At 39.0% G+C, this 21,868-nt stretch overlaps 1 protein-coding gene and 1 long non-coding RNA gene across 4 annotated transcripts in view; both read right to left on the bottom strand.

The window, feature by feature from the left end:
* The window catches only part of LOC134530242 (protein limb expression 1 homolog), a 229,074-nt gene that overhangs the window by 51,430 nt on the left and 155,776 nt on the right, over positions 1 to 21,868 (bottom strand). The window lies entirely within an intron of this gene.
* Positions 3,193 to 4,238, bottom strand: LOC134531399 (uncharacterized). The gene is made up of 3 exons (XR_010074982.1): positions 4,067 to 4,238; positions 3,538 to 3,700; positions 3,193 to 3,345 (listed from the first exon to the last, which is right to left on the bottom strand). It is a non-coding gene; the product is annotated as an uncharacterized LOC134531399 (long non-coding RNA).

Below are 21,868 nucleotides of genomic sequence, written 5' to 3' on the forward strand. Positions count from 1 at the left end.
GAAGTCACTCCAGGCCAATGCTGGGATGGTTCCTTGCCAAACGGCCATGACCGATCTCTTTCCTTATTTCTGCTCTCAGTCTCTAAAGACAATCCAATAACAATGTACTCACTTCATCTTCATGTGAATACCACATCATGTTACATACATTTACTTATCCTATTCAGTACCTTGCTATATACTGAATATACAAAACTGAAACAATCCGGACTAAAATTTGATTATTAAAATAAGTGTCAATTTTCTTTCGGAAAAATGATCAACTTTTGAGGTTTGAAATTTGGTAAATCACAAGTGAATAAGTACATTCCAAATTAATGGCGTTTAATTTTAAATTCTTAAAATATATTTGATATCCATAACTTTTGAACACTAAGAACCTTCCGTTATTAAGGTTTCAACTTTAAAAGTGCTTCGGTTTTCATCGTATAGGCTATATAACACAGCAAGAAAGGCCGAGTCATTAATACAATTTCAATGATGGCATCAGTAAATAATAAGATTTCCGAAGAAAAAAAAATGGTTGTCTGTAAAGTCGGTTTGCGGACGATAGTTTAACGTGACGTCATAAAAAAACATCGATGAAATGATTGCATACTTTTATGAATAAAATTGAATAATTTTTATTGAATTATCACTATTTTGTATGGATACAAAGAAGGAGTGAAATGAAATCTACAATTTAATTGATAAATTAATTTTTATTTGCACTCATTAATTCAAATATGTTTATTACTTTAACGAACAGATTATTTTAACTATAACTTTTATACATGTTTGCTATTTAACTTCTTCCAATCTGTGTTATTCTGTTAAGGATAGGACGATGAAAGGAAAAGTAGGAAACGAATGGGAGTGTTTCAAGTTTAATGTGCCTCGAAAAAGTAAAATCAATGGTTGTTCCAATCGATTGGAAGAGAGATAGATGCGGCGCAAGCGTACAATGAGCGTAACGGGACAAAGCGTAAAGGGATAATGTGCGTAACGGGACAATGAGTCAGCCATTTTAGTGCGTGCAGCCGGCGTTCATCGATTTATTAGACGTTGTCACGTCAAAAAAAAAGTCACTTTCACAAATAAAGTAATTTAAAACTGTTTCCATCTCTGCAAACACTATACTTCAGCCAATGTTTGTGCGTATAACCAATATGGCGCAACAATTAGCCGAAGGAAAAAAAACTGCTTTACATACACACCATATAATCATGCAGATATTGTCACTCTCTGCTAAGCGTATTGGTGCGCCAAAGTAAACTTTATGATAGTGAAACTATCCTGGAATACACATTATTAACTTGAATAGTCAAAATAAAATAATATAGGAACTTTAAAAATAGGGGAGACCGGGGCTGGTTGTAACAGTTTCGCTATTTTATTTTTTATCTGATCATGGATAACATAAACGGCACTTCTGACTGAGCTAACTTATTCAGTAGTTATTCTACTTTTACAAAACAATTTTTACATAAATTTTCCTCTAGCATATTTTTCTGTACAAATCTAAAACCTCGGAAGTGTTAAGTGTTACAACCTGCCCCGAGGCGGGGCTGGTTGTAACACACATTGGGGTAGGTTGTAACAACATTACTACAAGGTAAAATATAATTTTTACTAGGATTACTTATAACAAATTACTACTTATACAATATATTTCAACAAAAATTATTATTTTTTTTTCACTTGTTTAACTTCAGTTTGTCAAATATTAAATGAACAGTGGTCCTCACTCAGAGATTTCATCTGATTGGCAATTATGACAAATATACATTTTAGATTTTTTTGCACAAGAAAAATGCGACCATAACTGGCAGTTTAGACAACGAACCCACTCCTCTCCTGGTTTGCTTGTAGAGAATGATTCCAAACACACTAAACAAAATCACTCGCTTTCTTCCTCTGATGAGCTGCACTCTGCTGATCTTCGTTTTAGAGAACGTTTGGGCGTGGATTTTGCAGGCATGCGCGTTTGTGATACATTCCCTTTTTTCTTAATCAAGCCTGGTGTTCCTCGTTTCGCAAATTCTTCTTCAATGGCTTTCTTCTCTGGAGTATCCGTCAAAATGGCACTTTTCCTGGTCTTTCTTCCTCCTTTCCTTTTCCTTGGAGCGACTTTAGGAAGAGGTAGAACCACTTCTGGAGAAAACTTCTCTGGTGTGTGGGAACAGTTAGAAAATGATTGAACTGGTGTTCCTTGTGAATCCCTGGACACATCGTGTGAACAACTTGGTGCTAAGTCTGGATCAGGCCTGTCTGTCACAAACGAAGGAGCGAAATCGGCATCCTGAAGTATTTCCCTATTATAAGGATGTATTCCACATTTCTCAAATCCTTGTTGGATATTTCTTGGCGTTGTGGCAGTGGGAAAAGCTATCTTTAAGATTGAGGGAATATCATAGATTGACATAGGCTTAACTGTGCTCTCTGGTGTTTTGTTGTTCCTCAACCATGCATCCATTGCCGTATTGATCTGTTTTTTGAGTGGGGCAAAAACACTTCGATCAAGTGGCTGAAGGCGATGAGTGCAGTGAGGTGGGAACGATAACATTACAATGCCATTTTCTTTGGCAAAATCTAAACAGTCAGGAGCTAAATGCGACTGATGATTGTCTAGGAGGAGGATAGGTTTCTCTGGGCTCGAACGAATACAAGAAACAAAATGCTTAAGAAAAAGCAAGAACTCTACCTCCGTAGTCCAGCCAGACTTATTTGCAGCACCTATACATCCAGTTGGACCATCTCTGATGAAGTGATCATAATACCTTACCCTAGGAAAAATAAACATAGGAGGGATAGCATTTCCAGCAGCATTTACTGCTACAGTTAGAGTAACTAACTGCCCTCGTTCAGATGATGTCATTGCTCCAATTTGTTTTACCCCCTTTCTTGCTACGATTTTTGAAGGATTCTGGACAGTAGTGACCCCGGTCTCATCTACATTCCAAATGTCATTAGCTGTGAAAGAATGGCGATCATAAACTTCAGAGAGTTTTTCAAAAAATTTGGAAACGTTGGCACGATTAAAACTAGAAGCCCTTCCCAAACTAGTTGCCTCTGGAGTTCGAATGGAAAGGTCTGGGTGGCGCTTTAAAAAGGAAGAGAGCCAATCTGCACCTGCTAGTTCTTTGTCACTCCATGTGTTTGGCATGGGAACATTATACTTCTTCCCACATAAGAATGCAAGATGACGTACATCACGTGGAGTGAGTCTAAAATATATGTCAGAACATGTTTTTATGTAGGAAACAAGAGCGATCTCTTGCAAAGGTGTAAATACCTGTCTGTTCCCATAATAACCAGCCAAAGGTTTCCACTCCTCTCGAAAATTAATATCGACTGCATTTAAACCTGAAACAATAGAAAAACCATACAGGCCTATGTTAATTTTGCTCCTGTTTTCACATAAGAAAATCTAAACTACGCAAAACCATATTTTTGTACTAATACAATAAAAAACGTTTACAACCCATTGTTGAGACGTATTTATGTTAGAAATCAAGCAGATGTAATTAAGAAAATTCATTAATGAATGCAACTTACGTTTGTTTTTCTTTTTTATGTACCTCCCAAGTGTCACATGGCAGATGTTGTACGTTTTCGCAGCATGCCTAACAGATCTTCCTTCTCTTACAACTTCAGCTGCTTTCTCCAACATGTCAATAGAATATTTTCCTTTGTCGGTTTTTCTTTTGTAGTTACGCATCTGAAATTAAAATTTGACTGGAAGTTATTAATTACATCTACAAGATAAAACCGTTTAAAATGTATTTTTTTTCTTTCATAAAAGACTTAAAAGGAACAATAAATTAGGTAAACGTGGTCACGGGGTAGGTTGTAACAGTACGTGGGGCAGGTTGTAACAGATTAATTTCGCTGTTACAACCTACCCCATGTGACATCATTATAGAACACATTTAATTTTACCATATAGTTTGTATTTGTTTCCAATGCCAACAAAACATATCAGAACCTAAAACTTAGGAGATTATTTTGCCCCGAAGACATTTTCTAAACTCCCTATACATTACGTACAATGATCATGTCAGTCAAACAAACAATATTTACTTACCTCGTCCAAAAACAAATTTTTCCTTCTTGTCGCCAGTGAAATCGTCCGACTGCCACAGTGTTACCACTCGCACTGAAGGCATCATAATGTGCCTTGATGGCTGAAACGATGATACGCTCTTGTGGCTGGTCGTGGAACTATTCGCCCTGTTACAACCTGCCCCTGTTACAACCAGCCCCGGTCTACCCTACTTATAATTTACTAGCCAGAAAAATTGTGTTGGGACAAACATGGATTCAAAGATATTTAACATTTTGTTTGTTCTTTAAAGTATTACGAACTTAGCGCTAACTTTGAGGTAATTTTCAAACAGTAAAACTATAGTTAATCTGAAACATTTTTAAACACTTTTTACAGCACTAAGTACATGTATAATTTTTTTTTTTTTTTGCTGTCTGTTAATACTTTCTACAAACCAAACTTACCCTTATTGATCTGAGTCAACATGTAACATTCAATATAATAAATTCCTAATGGCCGGCTTTGTACTTATACACAAAGTTATGGCATTACTAAAAACTAACTTGACACCTTTTTAAACACGTATTATAACACTAAGTATGTGTTTGTATATGTGTGTTTTCTAAAACGACTGAAATCAGTCCTTAAATACTTCCTACAAATAAACCTTAAATTTATTGAACTTACTCAACATTATTAAAATGTTATCATAAAGTTAAAAAAAATTCCCAATGACTATATTCGAAGCACACACCTTGAAGTTAACGAGCGTATGATCTACTGCTATGCTAGTAAGCCAATTGAGTTTTCAGAGAGATAATATGTGTTATGTGTCTAATACCAATTTTCTTAGGTATTTTAAAACTTGAAATTACTTTTTACTATGACTATTTTAGTTTACCAAATATATTTCAGGGTAGTTTCACTGTCATAAAGTTTCATTTGGCCCACCAATAAGTTTGGTGTGTACCCTGATATTCACGAGAGTGATTAACGTAGGGCCGTTAAATTTTTTGTGACATTTCCGTGAATCGACTTTCGTTCCATTTTCACGAAATTACTCCCACCAACTACCGTACACCGAGAACCAAGAAGTAAAAAATTGACACTTTTTTTATTTTTACGTGGATTCCGTAGAATGGTCGAAGGCATGCCACTGTGAGTACACGGCGTTTAAAATGAAGTGGAACCAACGTCTTATCTCAGCGCTGCTTCGCCGAAGTGCTATGTCGGAGACGAACATCCTGTATCGATAGGTGGGTCCCCTCGAGAACAGGGGAGAAGAGAAAACTGAACAAAAGGTATTGAGGTTGAGGTAGGGGGGGGGGGGGGAACGCGCGCGCACAAAAGAAAAGAACACAAGACAGTTGTTTTATCTCCGTTGGCGCGCCTTGTCGGCGTATGGAGTTGTCCACTGCCGAGATAGCGGCGCGGCGCGACAGCCTCCCGGAACCGCCGATGGCCTCAGCGGCTCAATTCGCCCTCGCCGACCGCACAGTGTGGTCCCGCGGCGTCGAGCCTTCCCTCGTTAAGGCCCCCGCCTACCCGGGCTCACACGCGATGCGCAGGGGGACGCACCACAACGCCGAAATACCACAACACCGAACGTACAATAACGCCGATAATCATAACGCCGAATGTCAAATTGACTACAACGCCGACAGCTAGAAAACTGCTGTGTACCACAACGCCGAAATACATTAACGCCGAAAAATGTCATTGTAGGACTGCCACACAGGTTAGGTTAGGTTAGGTACACAAATTCATTCAGTTGTTTTTCATTTGGCTCCTGTGCCCCCCCCCCCTCCCCGCAGCAACATTTTTCGGCGTTACTGTATTTCGGCGTTGTGGTACACAGCAGATTTCTAGCTGTCGGCGTTGCGGTCAATTTGGCATTCGGCGTTATGGTATTCGGCGTTATTGTACGTTCGGCGCTGTGGTATTTCGGCGTTGTGGTAACGACCCGATGCGCAGAGCTTCAGGAAAAACAACGCTATTTCAAAAATGCTGGAGATATCCGAAAAAGCTTTTTTAAGAATTCGCTGGGGACCGATACGCAGTTTGATTTCTGGATAAAGTTATTAAACTGTGTTTTTTTTTTTTTAAGTTAAAATAGTTGACAGGCGCGTTTTAGAGTAATTTTTAGGCATAAAACAACCTGTACAAATTCTTGAAAACACTTACGGGACTTGCATTACCCTTTTCATCTTCGTTTCTCCGCCATGCAATGTTACGGTCACCAATCAAATCTCATAGTTGTCCTATGCACTACGAGAATGCGCGCCAGTTCAGAGTCTTGCGCTTAGAGACGATACCGTGCTAGAAGTAGTATAATATTAAGCGTGTAGAAATCCGCTCTAGTGATGATAATTACGAAAATTTACGCAATTCTGTATATTAATTATAGTATCACTAAGTGAATATCTGTTGAAAAAATTTGTGGCAGACATCAGGTTAAAATTATAGAAATAGTCTTTAAATATAAGTAATGACGGGAAAAAAAGGAAAAACCTACGCGGGAAAAGATTCAAGAGAACTTAGAGCATTTTCTTGTAAGCAAGTAAGCTAAGTAAGCCGACTGTGTGTAAACACTTCGTGGATTATTTTTTCGACTAGCTGCGACCGCAACTTCACGTGGACAGAATAATTCACAAGAGTTATTTAGATAGCAAAATAGACAATTATTTTTTATTCACGTGCGCTCTAAAGTTTAAAGTTACATTTTAACTAAGCGTCCCTGTTTACTACATATATTCACAGCGAGCACAAACCAATTTAGCGAAATTAATAACTGAAGACCATGGCTGGAATAACATTCACTCAATTCTATATTTACTTTTGTGAATATGAGCCACTGGTATTTATTGACATTTAAAAACACAAAATCTAATATTTTAAATTGAAATAGGTAGTTTCTGGGTATTATTGGAATCCTTGATCTGTAAACTTTCTCTCATTTGCACTTCCAGTAAGAATACGACCTGGTATTACATTGTTACAAGGATGCTATACACGAGGAAATGAGGTAGGACAGTCAATTTTCCAGAGCCCCATACGCGTGAAGTGGCATAACTAGGACGCCATTGTTCTAGCAGCTTCAAGTGCTAAGTTGGGGGATTATGATGACGCGATACTCCTGGGGGCTAGCGAAACCTTTCCGAGGCGGGAGTTCGCAGGTATATAAGACGACTCCGACCTCCGGCAGGGTCATAGCTGGCTGGCAGCCTGGCGGGAAACGATGATAGTCGCCCCCTAAAAACCAGTAATGCCCAAAACCCCCCAATGCGGACAAAAATGTCCAAGTGCCCGCCCTTGCTTAGTAGATATTTTCTACTCTTCCAACTCTTCTTCCTGAGCCATCCTTCTATTCCCGTAGCCAACCCGCATGTAATTAATGCATGAAATTTTGCATCATTGCATTTGCATCATCATCTATGCAGGTTTTACCTAGGCCCAACTTATCTAGTTTATTAGTCTAGAATAGTCAGTGAGGGGAGTTAGTCATGGCGCCAATCGCTGCCATGGCTGGCCAATCCCCTTCCTATTATAGCACATGATGCATGCACCCTCTCCCGCATGGCCTAAACCCTGCATTATTAGAGCGTATAGGCTTCGGCCTGAGACGCACTTAGAGTCTTTCCCTAACCCAGACCCCTCCCAAATACACTTAGTTTTAATTTAGGTTAGGAAAAAAAATCGGCAGGGACAGAGCCTGGTGGCGACACCAGCGGGTGTGTGCCCTAGGCTGGTGGCGATACCATTAGAGCACTGAAGTGATGAGAGTGAGAGACCCCTTGGTGAGCGACGGGCTTCGTGTGCGAAGATTGGTGCATCGGGGACGGTGTTGTGTGCGCGGCGGACGAGTGAGTGGTGCGAGGCAGTGTGTTGGGACAGAGGTGCGCGGTAAGAGACGAGCGGTAGCCACTTCGAGCCGAGCTCACGTAAGGAGAGTAAAAAGTGGACCTAAAAAAGTGTGATTACTCTGTGGGCAGACATTTATAATGTTATAATTAACAATACTATTGTAATTTTGACTTGGTAAATAAAAAAATGTATTTAATTAATTTAATCATATATGTTTTTGCCAATCGTAACAATATTTTCGGAGTATTTAATTTTGTAGGTATTATGAAACTTACTCCAATTTTCGAGTCCAATTAATGATAAGTGAATTTATAACCTCGGGTTGTAGTGCTTTACGAAAATCAATTTTCGTTATATAATTGACATAATAATTTTCGAAACCGTTTGATAATCACAATAAAATAGGACAAAATTAATCTTGGGGTTACTATCTTAAACTTGTGCTAATTTCAAATAAAACAAAATAAGCAATTATTGAGTTAAATCATTTCGTACAGACATACAGAAAGAAACATTAGTGTTAGATTGGTATAGGTATATAATTTTCTAACGGGAAAAATATTTAATATTAATAACATTTATTATTTATTTGTGTAGATTGATACGATTGCAAACACAGCAGAAATACAGTAGTTTAAAAATGGCTGGTTGTATTGACTGTTGCTCACTCCTTAATATTCCGCGTGTACGAAACCGTAGAGGCATCGTAGGCAAATACGTGATGGCTCGCATGTGTTCACGTGTACCAACTTGCATGAGTTATCGATTCGGGATGGACCTTGGCTGCAAGTAAAACACGACTAAATCCCACGTAAATACTAAACATGATTTATGAAGTATTGAATAATTTTTAAGCAAATGAAGGGGCTTGAAAAAATCCCCCGAGAGGTTTACGAATACGTCCGTGGCGTGTTCCGAGGAAATTTAGTGGGCGACGAACCACACGTTCCGATACAAAAACCCGAAGCTAAAATAAAATGGAAGCTTCCTTGGTAGGGAGTTAGAAAAAGAATGAAAGAAGGAGGAAGCCGGGGGGGGGGGGATGATTGAGCTGTCCGAAGAGGGTGAGGAAACCGCCGCGCATGTAGCCCCTGACGAACGATCCTGATGTTTTATCCTCGGATGCAGCGGAGACGGAGCACCGGCCCCGGAGTGAGGGTGAGGAGGAGAGGGGGGAGGGGTGGGGAGAAGCCTCGTATTTACGGCGACACGGCCGCGGGGAGCGTGTTGCAAGCAAAAGCTTACAAGCCGTGGATTGTGTCGTTGTAAAGTAACACGTTATCGCTCGCTGCTCGGAGCACCTCCCCCCTCCCCCCTGCACCCAGTCACCACGAGCCATGGGCGCGCCCCTCGGTTCACAATCGTGATCGGCCCCGTGCCTCGATCACAGCGTCTACCTCGCCTGCCCTGTCTTAACGGTTTGGTTTTCATTCCAATTTCAGATTTCCGTGAAGAAGAAAAATATCTTTCGGAAATGGAATTTTAAAAGTAAATCTACAGGAATTTCCCAGCTACGCGTATATTACATATATACATATAATTATATATATTAGTTTTTATGGGTGGTGGGGTTAAGGTGATGCGCCTTTTTTTTTTACACTTAATCACATTTAAGAATTTCTACCGTTACATTACATACAAAAACAATATACCTGAAATATACTTGACGATACAGTAGGCAATGTGATAGAATATAAAACTCGAATGCCAGCTAAATATTCAAAGAAAAAAATATATAAACACATAAATAAATCGTATGTAACTACAATTAAGCACAGGCATAAACCTGCTGAACTGTAAATAAAAAGTTAAAAGCAATTCGTTGCCAAAATAAGATAATATTAGTGAGTGGTCGCACAACGCAATCTATCAGGCGAAACATTTTAATCATTAATGATTTCCTGAATTTTTTTTACAAATAGCAGATAATATTAGCATATAGGGCTTAAGTCTACTTGGCATAGAAATTTAAAACTAAACACAAAATGCAATTATTATATTGTATACGAAAGTCCGTAGGAATTGTCGCAGAGAAAAATTAGCAACACAATAACCCAAGCCTTGCCGTAACGGCCCTGTCTACCTGTAAACCAGTCACGTGCTCAGAAACTGCATCCATGCATTGCGAAGAGAACAAACACCGTTGATTCACAATAAAGAGTAAAAATAATTTAACTTACAAACACAAAACGTAGAAATCTTTTACATACTGTAACATACTATTGCGTAGCAACGGAGGTGAAGCTGTTACATGTGGAGCGTGTAAATTTTTTAGCTTAAATAAAACATACGTCGTAAACCTCTACCTCACCGTATGTATGGCTGACTGATGTTCAGGGAAGAAAGCCTTTTAGAAGTAGGGTCCTTATAGGGTGTGGGATATTAATTATTTAACGGATTAATAATTAAACATAACTAGCGTTCATATGCAAACGATACCTTTGAATTGATCATGAAAATAACTTCAATAAAATAGAACATTTAACAGTTCAACAAACTTTTGGATATGAAGAATCTTAACATCACAATCACTGGCTAATTTAACTGGCGATCACACGGAATTCATGAAATATTCTGACGAAAATGGTGGGACTGTAGAGCAGTGAATACTTATCTAGGAAGTACATAGGCACGGGGACTTATGATGAAGTACGAGAGTAACTAGGTAGTTTAAGTTTAGTTGCTATACCGAGTCGCTGATAGGTTAAAAACATGGGAACATGGTTGACCAATGAAATGGTGGGAAAAGGGAAGGAGGGGGTTTGTGTAAGAAGGCGGCGAAGTTACGGGCGGTAAAGCACAAAGCCGAGTAGCTGAGTTAAGATACTAATAGTTGAGTAATTGAATTCAAAGCAGAATTAAGGCGGTTTGAATGAGTAGACGAGTGCGAGATGTCTGTTGAGTGAACAGGACGGTCAAAACCTATTTATGAACATGGAGTGTGCATCAGAGGAGTAAGAGATGCAAAACCGTCGGATTGCGAGTAATTCGTGAACGAGGGGAGTCCTACGGCGAATTTCGAGGGCCTAAACAACCAATGATACAGTAAATTATTCTGCCAAGAGTGATATGAGAATATAGTAAGTTTAAACATGGTTTATGAAACATTTTTAACTTTTCATCTGTGTATATTTACCATAAGAAAGGTAATTAAAATATGAACTTTTTCTAAATATTGAAACAGGATCCACAGCCTTACAAAGAAATTATTAATCTGAGAACTTCCCGATTTGTTGGAGCCAGAGATCGAACCGAATACGTCGGAAATGGGAATTTAGTGACAGACTACACAAGCCAAATGCAGGGGTCGTTTTTTTTTTCTTTCCTCTAGCGGCCAGCTCAACATTTTTGCTCGTATTATACCAGAACGAGCGTGTTGTTTATTTATGGCACCACAATCCCCGATGATTCTGACGAACACACTTTTCGTGCGGTGGATTTGCATACGCACACACACACACACCAAGCCCGAGATAAACTCCGCCCGACAAGCATGCCCATAAATCCAGGCCCACGAAACGATAATATACCACATTCTTACAATGACAAGTTTCCCCACCCAACTAATTTTTTTTTTATCATTCCTATGTCTTCTCTCGCGGCGATAATTCCCGCGAGGTCCTGTTTATTTTCCCTTTGCATTCCTAAATTAGTCTTTTCTACCATCCAGTTCACTGCTTACCGCCGCGATTCCAATGCCATTCTACTACTCCGACCTCCTACATCTCCCAACAAAATATGCCATGTTCACACCGTTGACAAACGAAGAAATGGTTCGATTCTTTCTGGTTTTCTGCGGAAGGGGCCATGGTTGGCTTACCATTAGCCAACGGCACTGTGAAACTAAACACATGTTTAAAAGCACACGCATTTGTTTCCAAATACACACGCATCTGTTAAAAATAATAATTGTAAAGATTTTTTTATAGTGCTCATCACGATATACCAAACACCAACTTCAATACTACTCGCGATATAAAAACTGCTAGTTTATTTTATGACCTCAACAGTGTCCAAACTGTATCAGCTATTATTACAAACCCGCAAAAATCGCGTTATTTTCAGGTGCCAAGTCAGAATCCATAAACGCGTGCAAAATGAAGTTACTCTCACGTGTTCGTTGTCCGGTGTGCCGCGTTTCATTTTCTCTCCTGGTCGTACATGATTCAGCAATACAATGGTTGTACTTATGCGAATACATAGGGGTGCGTGCACAGCACACCCATCGCTACATCCCTTAGAAAATGAAGCCACAATGTAAAAGGACGCATTTCTAAGGGAAGGACATTATTAGAATTCTTTTATTGCTAGCACCACCTGTTGAAAGTTGGTCGTACTAATGTTCACGTAGCCATTTTCAGTCGTGATATCTACGAATATTCAGCAAAACGTAAATAATAAACGACATATTTAAAAGATTTAATGCAACGTGGATGTTATAAAATGGTAGCGATAACAATTTAAAAAATTAAGAATCTGAAATTATAAAAAAATCTTTATAATGAGCATTAAATACCCCTATAAGTTTAAATTCACCTTTCGATAACTTTTATTAACGTCTTCACCTGTTCTATTTGAGTTATCACTTACGCTTATAACGTTTTAAACAAATCTTATGGCGAAAATATGAAGTAATATTATATATAAACAAAATAAAACACAATTCCGAAGCTAATGGATGAAGGGACGCATCAGGGGACGCAAGTGTCGCATCCCTAGCAATCTCAATTTAGTGGATGCATGAAGGGATGGATAGGCATCCCAGTCGGAAGCAACGCAAATATGAACGCGTCCACTAAGATGCACTTTTACTAAGGGGTCCATCAGGCTACTATTCGGATGCAGCTGAAATTTAATGGTTTGTCATTCATTTTCTTCTAGTTCTTCAAGACTTGTCAAAAATAACCTACCTGTGCGCAAATGGCACGGGCCATTATGTGTACAAAATTTACCTTCTACAAAAACTACACATCCTACTCATCTTGGGGGAAAAAAATGATTCATTCAAACTCACCACCGTACCTAGCTGAAATATTTAAGTTCCTATTCATCTCTTCAGTGCCGGTTCTAAATCCTCTGTAGCTGCAGCCATGCTTGTATCGCACACGAAGAGACAGTAAGGAACTAGATTTCACTTTCATCTTTCAAAAAGCATTTTATCAAATATTTAAATAATAAAAAAAGAAAAAAAAATAGGTAGTGGATGTTATTATATTTTTTTTATGTAAGCGTGTGTGTTTATTTGCAATGTGTGTGATATGTAGTTTTTATTTTTTAAATACCAATGTAATTTACATAAGTTTTATTTTTTTATTTCATATGTTTATTTAGTTATTTATTGCCTATTAGTGTCCAGTATTAGTGTGTTTTTTAATTTAATTTTTTTTTGTATTTATCAAATCATATATAGTATTAAACATGTTTCGGTTTTTTTATATCTCTCTTATGCGTGCTAGAAATTTGTTTGATTATTTAGTATGATATTGTATTTTTGCAAGTTGTGGTTTAGAATAATTTCGCCATGCGAACTTAGTCGATTAAATAAATTAAAAAATAAAACCTAGGCTGTAGCCGAATGATAAAGCGAATTTTGGCAAGTCTATAGCTATTTCATATTATTCGAGTGTTCTATCTGCAAATAAGCTGTTAGGCGTTAGGGTCACAATTGTCTAAACTTCGCAGCCTGCGCTCGAAGTATAACATGGGTTTCCACACCACACACTTGCTTCAGCTCCTTTTCCTGAGTTTTTCCTGATTACCCTATCTATCTGGCAAAATAAAATAAATACTGGAATAAAAATTACTATCAAAACACATTTCGAAAAACATACATAAAATTTACTATAAGATGTTTTCCTGCACAATATACAGATTGCACTGTAATAATTTTGATCAACACTACGTAACCAACACTGACAGACTGACAAAGATGAAGAATACACTTGTTTGATAAAACTTTGAACTGATACATTATCAATATTGAGTTAAAATTTAAAAAAAGGCCTATAGGTATTCGATTCTGCTACAGTAAGTTGTTTGTAACCCTTACACTTAATGTTAGTGAAAATATGATCCGGATTACTAACAGCAATTTAATTTATGATTAAAAAAACATTCTGTATCAACACATTAAGATACTGCTTGATATGAAAAATCACTGTTACTGTTCTGTATTTAGAAAGAGGTAACTTCCATGGGTTTTTCAGGTTTTGAAGACACTTCTGTGTTTGACTGTTTCTGTCTATTTATTTATTTATTTATTCAGTTTTTGATCTGTAGATCCCATATGGAGGTAAGGACTCCGGGATATGGAACAAGTCAATTAATACAAGTATATACATATATACAAACATACTGTACAACCACAAAAACTAAATATTACAGAGTACTTTTACATTTCAATAGTAAGAAAGAGAGAAGGAAATAAAACATGGGTACATAAGAAATGGCATAAACTCAATTCTAAGGCTCAGAGCGAAGAGTTAGTTTACAAAACTCAATATTTTTCTCCTCGTTTTGTGATGGATTTTGTCACGGGAACAGGACTCAGTTCCCTAAACGTCGCAATTTTGGTGACTTAGGAGGCTTAATGTGGTCATACGTGCTGTCGTTTTGAAAGAATATCTGTTTAACATCATCGTTTGGTTTCTCTGTTTGTCGCTATGTTATACAAGGTTGCTTATCTGTACGTATTAACTGTCCTTGTTGTATCGTCTCGTCGCTTGTCAGCCTAGTGTTCGGCTGTGCTGTGTTAATTTTTCCGACAATCCAACCTGAAACTTAAATTTTCGACGATTGCTTCGATAATTTATCTTAAGAAATATTTATTTTCTTTCCTAATAAATTATCTGCGGGTCAGTTTTATACACACTCACGATCAAATTCGGGTGGAATCGCTTAACTATACTGGCAGTAAAATATATTTGAATGTTGTTCTAACACGGAATCATTTCTTAAAATTTGCATTGACCAGCAATTAAATTTAAATGCTATTAAAACTTTAATTTTCCTTTTTCACATTTATGTTAATATTTTAAAGATGGACACTATGCAAACAAATTTAAACAAAAAGGAAAGCAAGGGCGCAGGGCCAGCAGTGGACACGCTTGTCTCCCATTGGCGCGATCAGGGTGGACCCTGGAGGGTTCAAGACAGGACTTTTGTTTGTATATAGTATCCCATGAACGACTGAGGCATCAAGCTGTCATTCCATACAAATTAATAGATCAAAAAAATTGGTTGTCTTTAAAGTCGGTTTACGGACGATAGTTTAACGCGGAGAACGTCATAACAAAACATTGATGAAATGATTCCATACTTTTATGAATAAATTTGAACAATTTTTTTTAATTATCACTATTTTGTATGGATACAAAGGAGTGAAATGAAATCTACAATTTAATTGATAAATTTACATTTATTTGCACTCAATAATTCAAATATGTTTATTACTTTAACGAAGAGATTATTTTAACTATAACTTTTATATATGTTTGCTATTTAACTTCTTCCAATCTGTGTTATTCTGTTAAGGATAGGACGATGATAGGAAAAGTAGGAAACGAATGGGAGTGTTTCAAGTTTAATATGCCTGGAAAAAGTCAAATCGATGGTTGTTCCAATCGAGTGGAAGAGAGATAGATGCGGCGCAAGCGTACAATGAGCGTAACGGGACACATAATAACGGGACAATGTGCGTTACGGGACACTTTTTCGTGCGTGTAGCCGGCGTTCATCGATTTATTAGACGTTGTCACGTCAAAAAACAAAGACCTTTGTTTTCCAAAAAAAAAAGTGCTAGCAAACACTTAACCAAATTATTTTTAAATTAACTACGATGCAAATTCTAATAAGAATAAACAATGTAACCCAACCAAAAACTGATTAAATAAAGTAAAGGCATGTACCTGCTTCATTAAATTAAGGGTTGTACAACATACATTTCGAACATAAGAAAAATAAATTTAATTGCATTAATAACAGACACACACATTCACTCATTAGGCAAGCCGTAAAGTTATTATCGCTAAGCAGATGTTAAAACAAAAAAATTGGTTGTCTGTAAAGTCGGCGTGACGTCATAACAAAACATTGATGAAATGATTGCATACTTTTATGAAAAAAATTGAATTTTTATTGAATTATCACTATTTTGTATGGATACAAAGGAGTGAAATGAAATCTACAATTTAATTGATAAATTTACTTTTATTTGCACTCATTAATTCAAATATGTTTATTACTTTAACGAACAGATTATTTTAACGATAAATTTTATATATGTTTGCTATTTAACTTCTTCCAATCTGTGTTATTCTGTTAAGGATAGGACGATGATAGGAAAAGTAGGAAACGAATGGGAGAGTTTGAAGTTTAATGTGCCTCGTAAAAGTCAAATCGATGGTTGTTCCAATCGAGTGGAAGAGAGATAGATGCGGCGCAAGCGTACAATGAGCGTAACGGGACACAGCGTAATGGGACAATTAGCGTAACGGGACAATGAGTCTTCCTTTTTCGTGCGTGCATCCGGCGTACATCGATTTATTAGACGTTGTCACGTCAAAAAAGCTTTTTCTTCACAATATTACGTAAGTAGAATCACGTCAATGCGTCCTCATTTGCGATACGCCTGCGGTGTTCGTCGTACGGCGTTACTCAGGGGATGTGGTCCCTCCTCAGAGCCCAACATTGAGCAGAAAGTCTCCATAGTGACCATCGCTAAACCTCAAAAGCAACAGCTGTTAAAAATAATAATAATAAGTTTTAAGAGTCAGGTCCGACCAACGAATCCCACAAAACCCTTGTCCACTTGTGTTTGTATCGTGTATGTTCCTCGTCGGTACGTCGCCCATATTAACGGCAGGTTTAGCCGACGGAACAAGAGATTCAGCGCAGTGCAAAAAAAAAAAAAAAAAAAAGACGAGCCTCGATATAGTTATTTATGACGGGCTCGGCAACCGGTCCCATTTTTGGACCATGCAAATCCACGGGAGGCTCTCCCGGGCTGTTTCACACGTACCTACAACACTCTCTCGCGCCTCCACGTTTCGGCCGTTCTACCAGTTCACCTCGGAACTTACAAGCAAAGAGTCGCGGGAAGGGGGGCGGAAGGTGGATCATTTCCACTAAGTCACGCCGATCGGGAGTGTCCGCTTAACGGCCGCCCGACATGTTGTTTTTTTTCTCGGGAAAAAGCTTCAGCGGTTCCCGAATTTCGCAACGACGATCGTTTTCGCGAGTTCGTCTCAATTAGCTTTCCTGGATGGAGGAGTAGCGCGGAAAAAGTGCGAGAAAAAAAAACAGTGTTTATTAACGCGCAGTCACTTAAAAGAACACCACAATTTCACGACACACAATACAGATAAATTATGGTACCTAAACTTACGGACATTTCAAAGAAGAATGCACTGCAAATAACCAATGATTTTTAGAATTTTCGATAAAGGGATAGTTCGTTGAAACTACGCCGGATTGCGACTTCCAAGTACTGTGTTCCGGTACAAACAATGAAAATACGCACGTGGAAGAAAGAAAAGTGTATTCATTCAAATGTAACAATATTTTTTTTAAAGGTTTTGTTAACATTCCGAAATGATTCTGACGAGTTCGTGTTCAAAGAAAGTAAACTCAGTACCCGCACTGAACAAAATTGAACTTCATATTCGATGGTACCCGTAAATTGACGAAGATGTTGGTAAATTTATGAATATCTACTTCTTTTCGGGCCTTCGATGCACGTATTTTATCGTGTTGACATCACGGCGACATTGTATTTCAATGGCTACTGAGCGTGTCGGGATGTCGTGTAGGGGAGACCTAAGATGCACATAAAGTTTGGACCCTGCCCGAACCTACCCGAACATTTCACCTTCGGCCAACCTCGGGTTTATTTTCATTTAAATGTAGCTATACTAACCTAACTAACCGTCCATAGTGTTTTAAAGTGTTTTAATGTAGCTAACCTAACCGACCAATCTTAATATTTGAATTCATTTTTCCCGAGCAAAAATAAAACAAATCCCGAAGTTGGCCGAACGTGTATTATTCGGGCGTGTTCGGGCAGGATCCAAACTTTATGTGCATCTTAGGTCTCCCGTCGTGTAGTGACCGTTGTGGCATTGTGACGCCAGCTTAAGACTCGCGTTCCGGATGAAATGGGTTCGGTTTTCGTGGTTTCCAAAAAATCACTCTAGGCAAATATTGCGATGGTTTCCTTACTTTTGGCCATGCCACATTTTTTCCCTTTGTCTTCCTGATTGGTGTTATGTGATCACACAGTTGTAGACCTTTTAACAGCACTATTTTCTACCACAAGGTTACAATAATAATTGTAACAGTTAAATGTTTTTGTTTTTACGTGTGCGCTTATTTCGCACTGTCCTGCAGACTCTATGCCAATGGATTAGGTATATGTGGAACTCAAGTGGACGAAATTCATGTCGGTGAGTCAACAGGGAAGATTAATTCTTTGATAATCTGTAAGCTAGAAAATGAATAAAGAACAGGTCATCAATTTTATCTAGTCTTGCGAAATTTATCCCGCAGGAAAAGAATTGCTAGTTACCTGGTATATGTTTAAAGGTATTTCAAATATATTTAAGAATGCCATTCTTAGCCTGGTATTGAAGGTATTAAATATAAGAGCCCATCAACAGTTGTATTTTTTTTGACTGGATTACACTAAGGAGTGATTACATACGTTAAACCTCCTATAATGCAAAAATACCTACTCCTTATTATTATTTCTACATACTGGTTTCATATATACGAAATTTCGTACGAGAAGTGTCTGCACAGTTTATGGTTTGCAAGCAATGCAAACATGTTTAAAGTTTTTTTCAACACTTTTTGCTTTACGAATCTAAAAAAAGCGTATGAATGTCGTTAGCAGTTTTTTTTATTGATGCAAGTGGCGTACTGAAACAATGAAATTTAGTTTATTGTGCATGGAAACGGGTCAATAGTTTCGGGAAACAGCTAATATTCTCGAAACAGTTTTTTCCCCTCCTCTTCCACCTGAAGTACCTGGCGGTAACATTATGGTTTCCGAGTCAAATCCCAAGGCGGTGTCCTGACAGCCCCAGAGAACCGGCACATAACTTCGGCCTGACTACCTGGAGCAGTTCTGGGGGGTAGCCTGTATAATCCGGCCGCGCCGCCACCGACAAAGCGTGAATGCCTGGCGGAAGAGGGGCTGGGAGGTGTTTACCGCACCCCTGACAGACACGGGATGAACACGTCACCCCCATTGGACTCCGCAGGGGAAAGGGGATGACAAAACCCCGACACGCGGTCAAACAAAATTCTGAGATTTATGAGAGCGCGAAGGATTGTGTTGGGGATGATGGAGCGAGGGTAACAATTGTGTCCGAGGATAGTCCTCCAGTTGACGAAGAACATCCGACCCCCATAGGTGTTTAGGATGAAAAGCAAAATTCCTTGGAGCAGGGTGGAGCTCCCTTCGGACTGCCCTTTTTGTGAATACACACTGTGAGAGATTTACTAGTTCGGGATGGCCCGGTCCCTGCGAGCGAAAAGGGCACAAAGCCCTTTGCATGGACGCTTTCCGACGACTCCTAAATGGTACGTGCTGCTGAGTTTTGTCTCCTCTCCTAACCAAAACTACGTGTATTGGATAGGGAGTGAAGTGACCAATGTTAGGGAAGAATAAGTGCGTCTCAGGCCTACGTCCATACGGATTGTCATGCACGGTTTCAACCATGCGGGAAGGGTAGCATGCATCGCGCGTGCTATACTCGGGGACTGGCCAGGCATGACAGCGATTGACGCCATCACTTACTCCCATTCTAAGCTCTGCCCATGAAAAATCGCAGAAGCACGACGTCGTACTTCTGGGCAATGCGACACGAGAACGGACGGAATTGATTTTACTCATGAAATGTGCTAGAGAAATAAGTGTCGTAAGTTTGGGTTTAGCAGCTTATTACTTCCATATAAATTGGGATATGGTTTGCTCACGCGTGTGCTCACCCGCACTAGGTGGGACTGGTTGGCGGGACGTTGTTAATGTTATAATATTAATTTCTGCTAACGTGGATGCAGTAATTGCTTTCTAAGCACCGTGATGAAAACTTGTAGCTATTAATTAGGAATTAGGAAATCACATTCAAACTTTTTTTTACGTATATCAAATTTCCAGCGGGACATAGAACAATAGTTGAGTCAATTTTTAACGTCCACGCAGATAATGCGAGAATACGAGAAGTGCAAGAGAAGGGGGTCTAAATTTAACATTGCAATTGTTAACGTAAAAATAAAACAATGGCAATATTTTTTAAAACACCGTGAGTTAAACCAACAGTTTGAAGCTGCCGATTGTGGTACGGAACTCGGCGTGCGAGATCTGCTTACGCTCTAAAGTCTAAAGGGAGTTTTCCTCCCGACAAGCGGCGTGGCAAGCGGAAAGGTCGTCACAAATCAAGCCTCGTAGATTACCGATTCGCCGAGCCAACCACACCCGCAGGAAAAAACAAACCAAGTCGAAGAGCATTACAGGCGACTGGAAGTTCCCGGAAAGACAGACGTGCATTTCATGTAAATGTGTGAGTCAACACTCACAACTGCAGGACTTTTGGGGCGTACATTGGGGCGAGATCGAGTTGTCCCGTGGGCAATTATTAGGCACCGATAAAATTCATGACGACTTGAACACAGGTTGGATTCGTACGTTAGTGCTACTTTGTAACCACAGATCTGTTCGGGAGCCCGGGGGGAAGAATCTCCATCCGTAATAATCACACAGCCGCCGTAACATCTGCAACCCTGACAAAGTGGATAATAGTTTGTTACAAATTAACAAATGACGAGTGGCGAGAGCAAACAAAGGAATGAAAGTCGCACCCGGCCGACAAACGATCCATTTTAATTCGAGAGTTCTGCAGATTTTCGCGCACCCCAACAAACATAATCGGCCACAACGCAATTTTTTTTCTTCTCTCCCTTTAATTTGATTCTCTTTAAATAGAGGCTGGAAAGGGTGATAGATGGAGCCGATGTTCCGATTAACCAGTCTGCGGTCCGTGGCACGAGATAAATCGCAATCGTCAGTGCCACGCCCTCTAACCTTACGGGCTGTGTCACATGTTATACTTTTGTCAGTTCACGCTTGACATCAGCCATATCTACTCGATGGAGAGAGCGATATCGGACGATGTCCACTCAATGATTATTCTAGTTCATGAATTAAAATTAAATTTCGTACACAAATTTTTAATGTATTTCTTTGTAGAATAACCAATGTATACAATGTGTGGCATATGATAAGAAAACGAAAAATAATTGTCTTAAAAAATATCTGTATAAAATATTAAAAAAACTTATATAAGAAGTGTCGTGTAACAACAATATATGGAAGGCAAAAATAAAAAATCTATTTGTCAATATTTCTATGGCAATATGGTAGTTTTCGAACATTTGTGTGCTGAAAACTTATTGAACAGAGGTGCCCGTAAATGCAAGAAAATACGGATAATACACGACAGTAAACATATTTCTTGGAAGAATTTTTTAAGGGGGCCGTACTAAAAGATGTGGCTACCAGTAAGTCATCGCTGCATGTCTAGCTCATTTATATCTCCCCCTCACCCTCTTGTTCTTAAGTAACTACACTACAATGGTGTTTACGCTGCGACGCTGGAAATTATCTCGTTCTGTCTACGTGTGCATCACAAAACAATTTACGATTGGTAGAGCTGGAAAACGCAAAAGGTTTCAAAGCTGTCCTCAATGGTCGTGGTTGCGAACACATCGCGCTAATACGGCGAGAGTTCTTGACACTGCGGCACGACACAAATTTACGAGCAATGATTCGGTAGCCTTGTAGTTCGGAACCTTTCAACTTCAAGCCTCTTAGCAAAATCACGTGCACGTTAAAATCCTGGAGTTAAATATAATGTGCTTCTTTTTCTCCCGTGGCTCCATTTCCGCCACTGCTCGGTGCCGGCAGACCCGCGGCGC

The sequence above is a fragment of the Bacillus rossius genome, chromosome 3, assembly GCF_032445375.1.
Source record: "Bacillus rossius redtenbacheri isolate Brsri chromosome 3, Brsri_v3, whole genome shotgun sequence".
Classification (NCBI taxonomy): Eukaryota; Metazoa; Arthropoda; class Insecta; order Phasmatodea; family Bacillidae; genus Bacillus; species Bacillus rossius.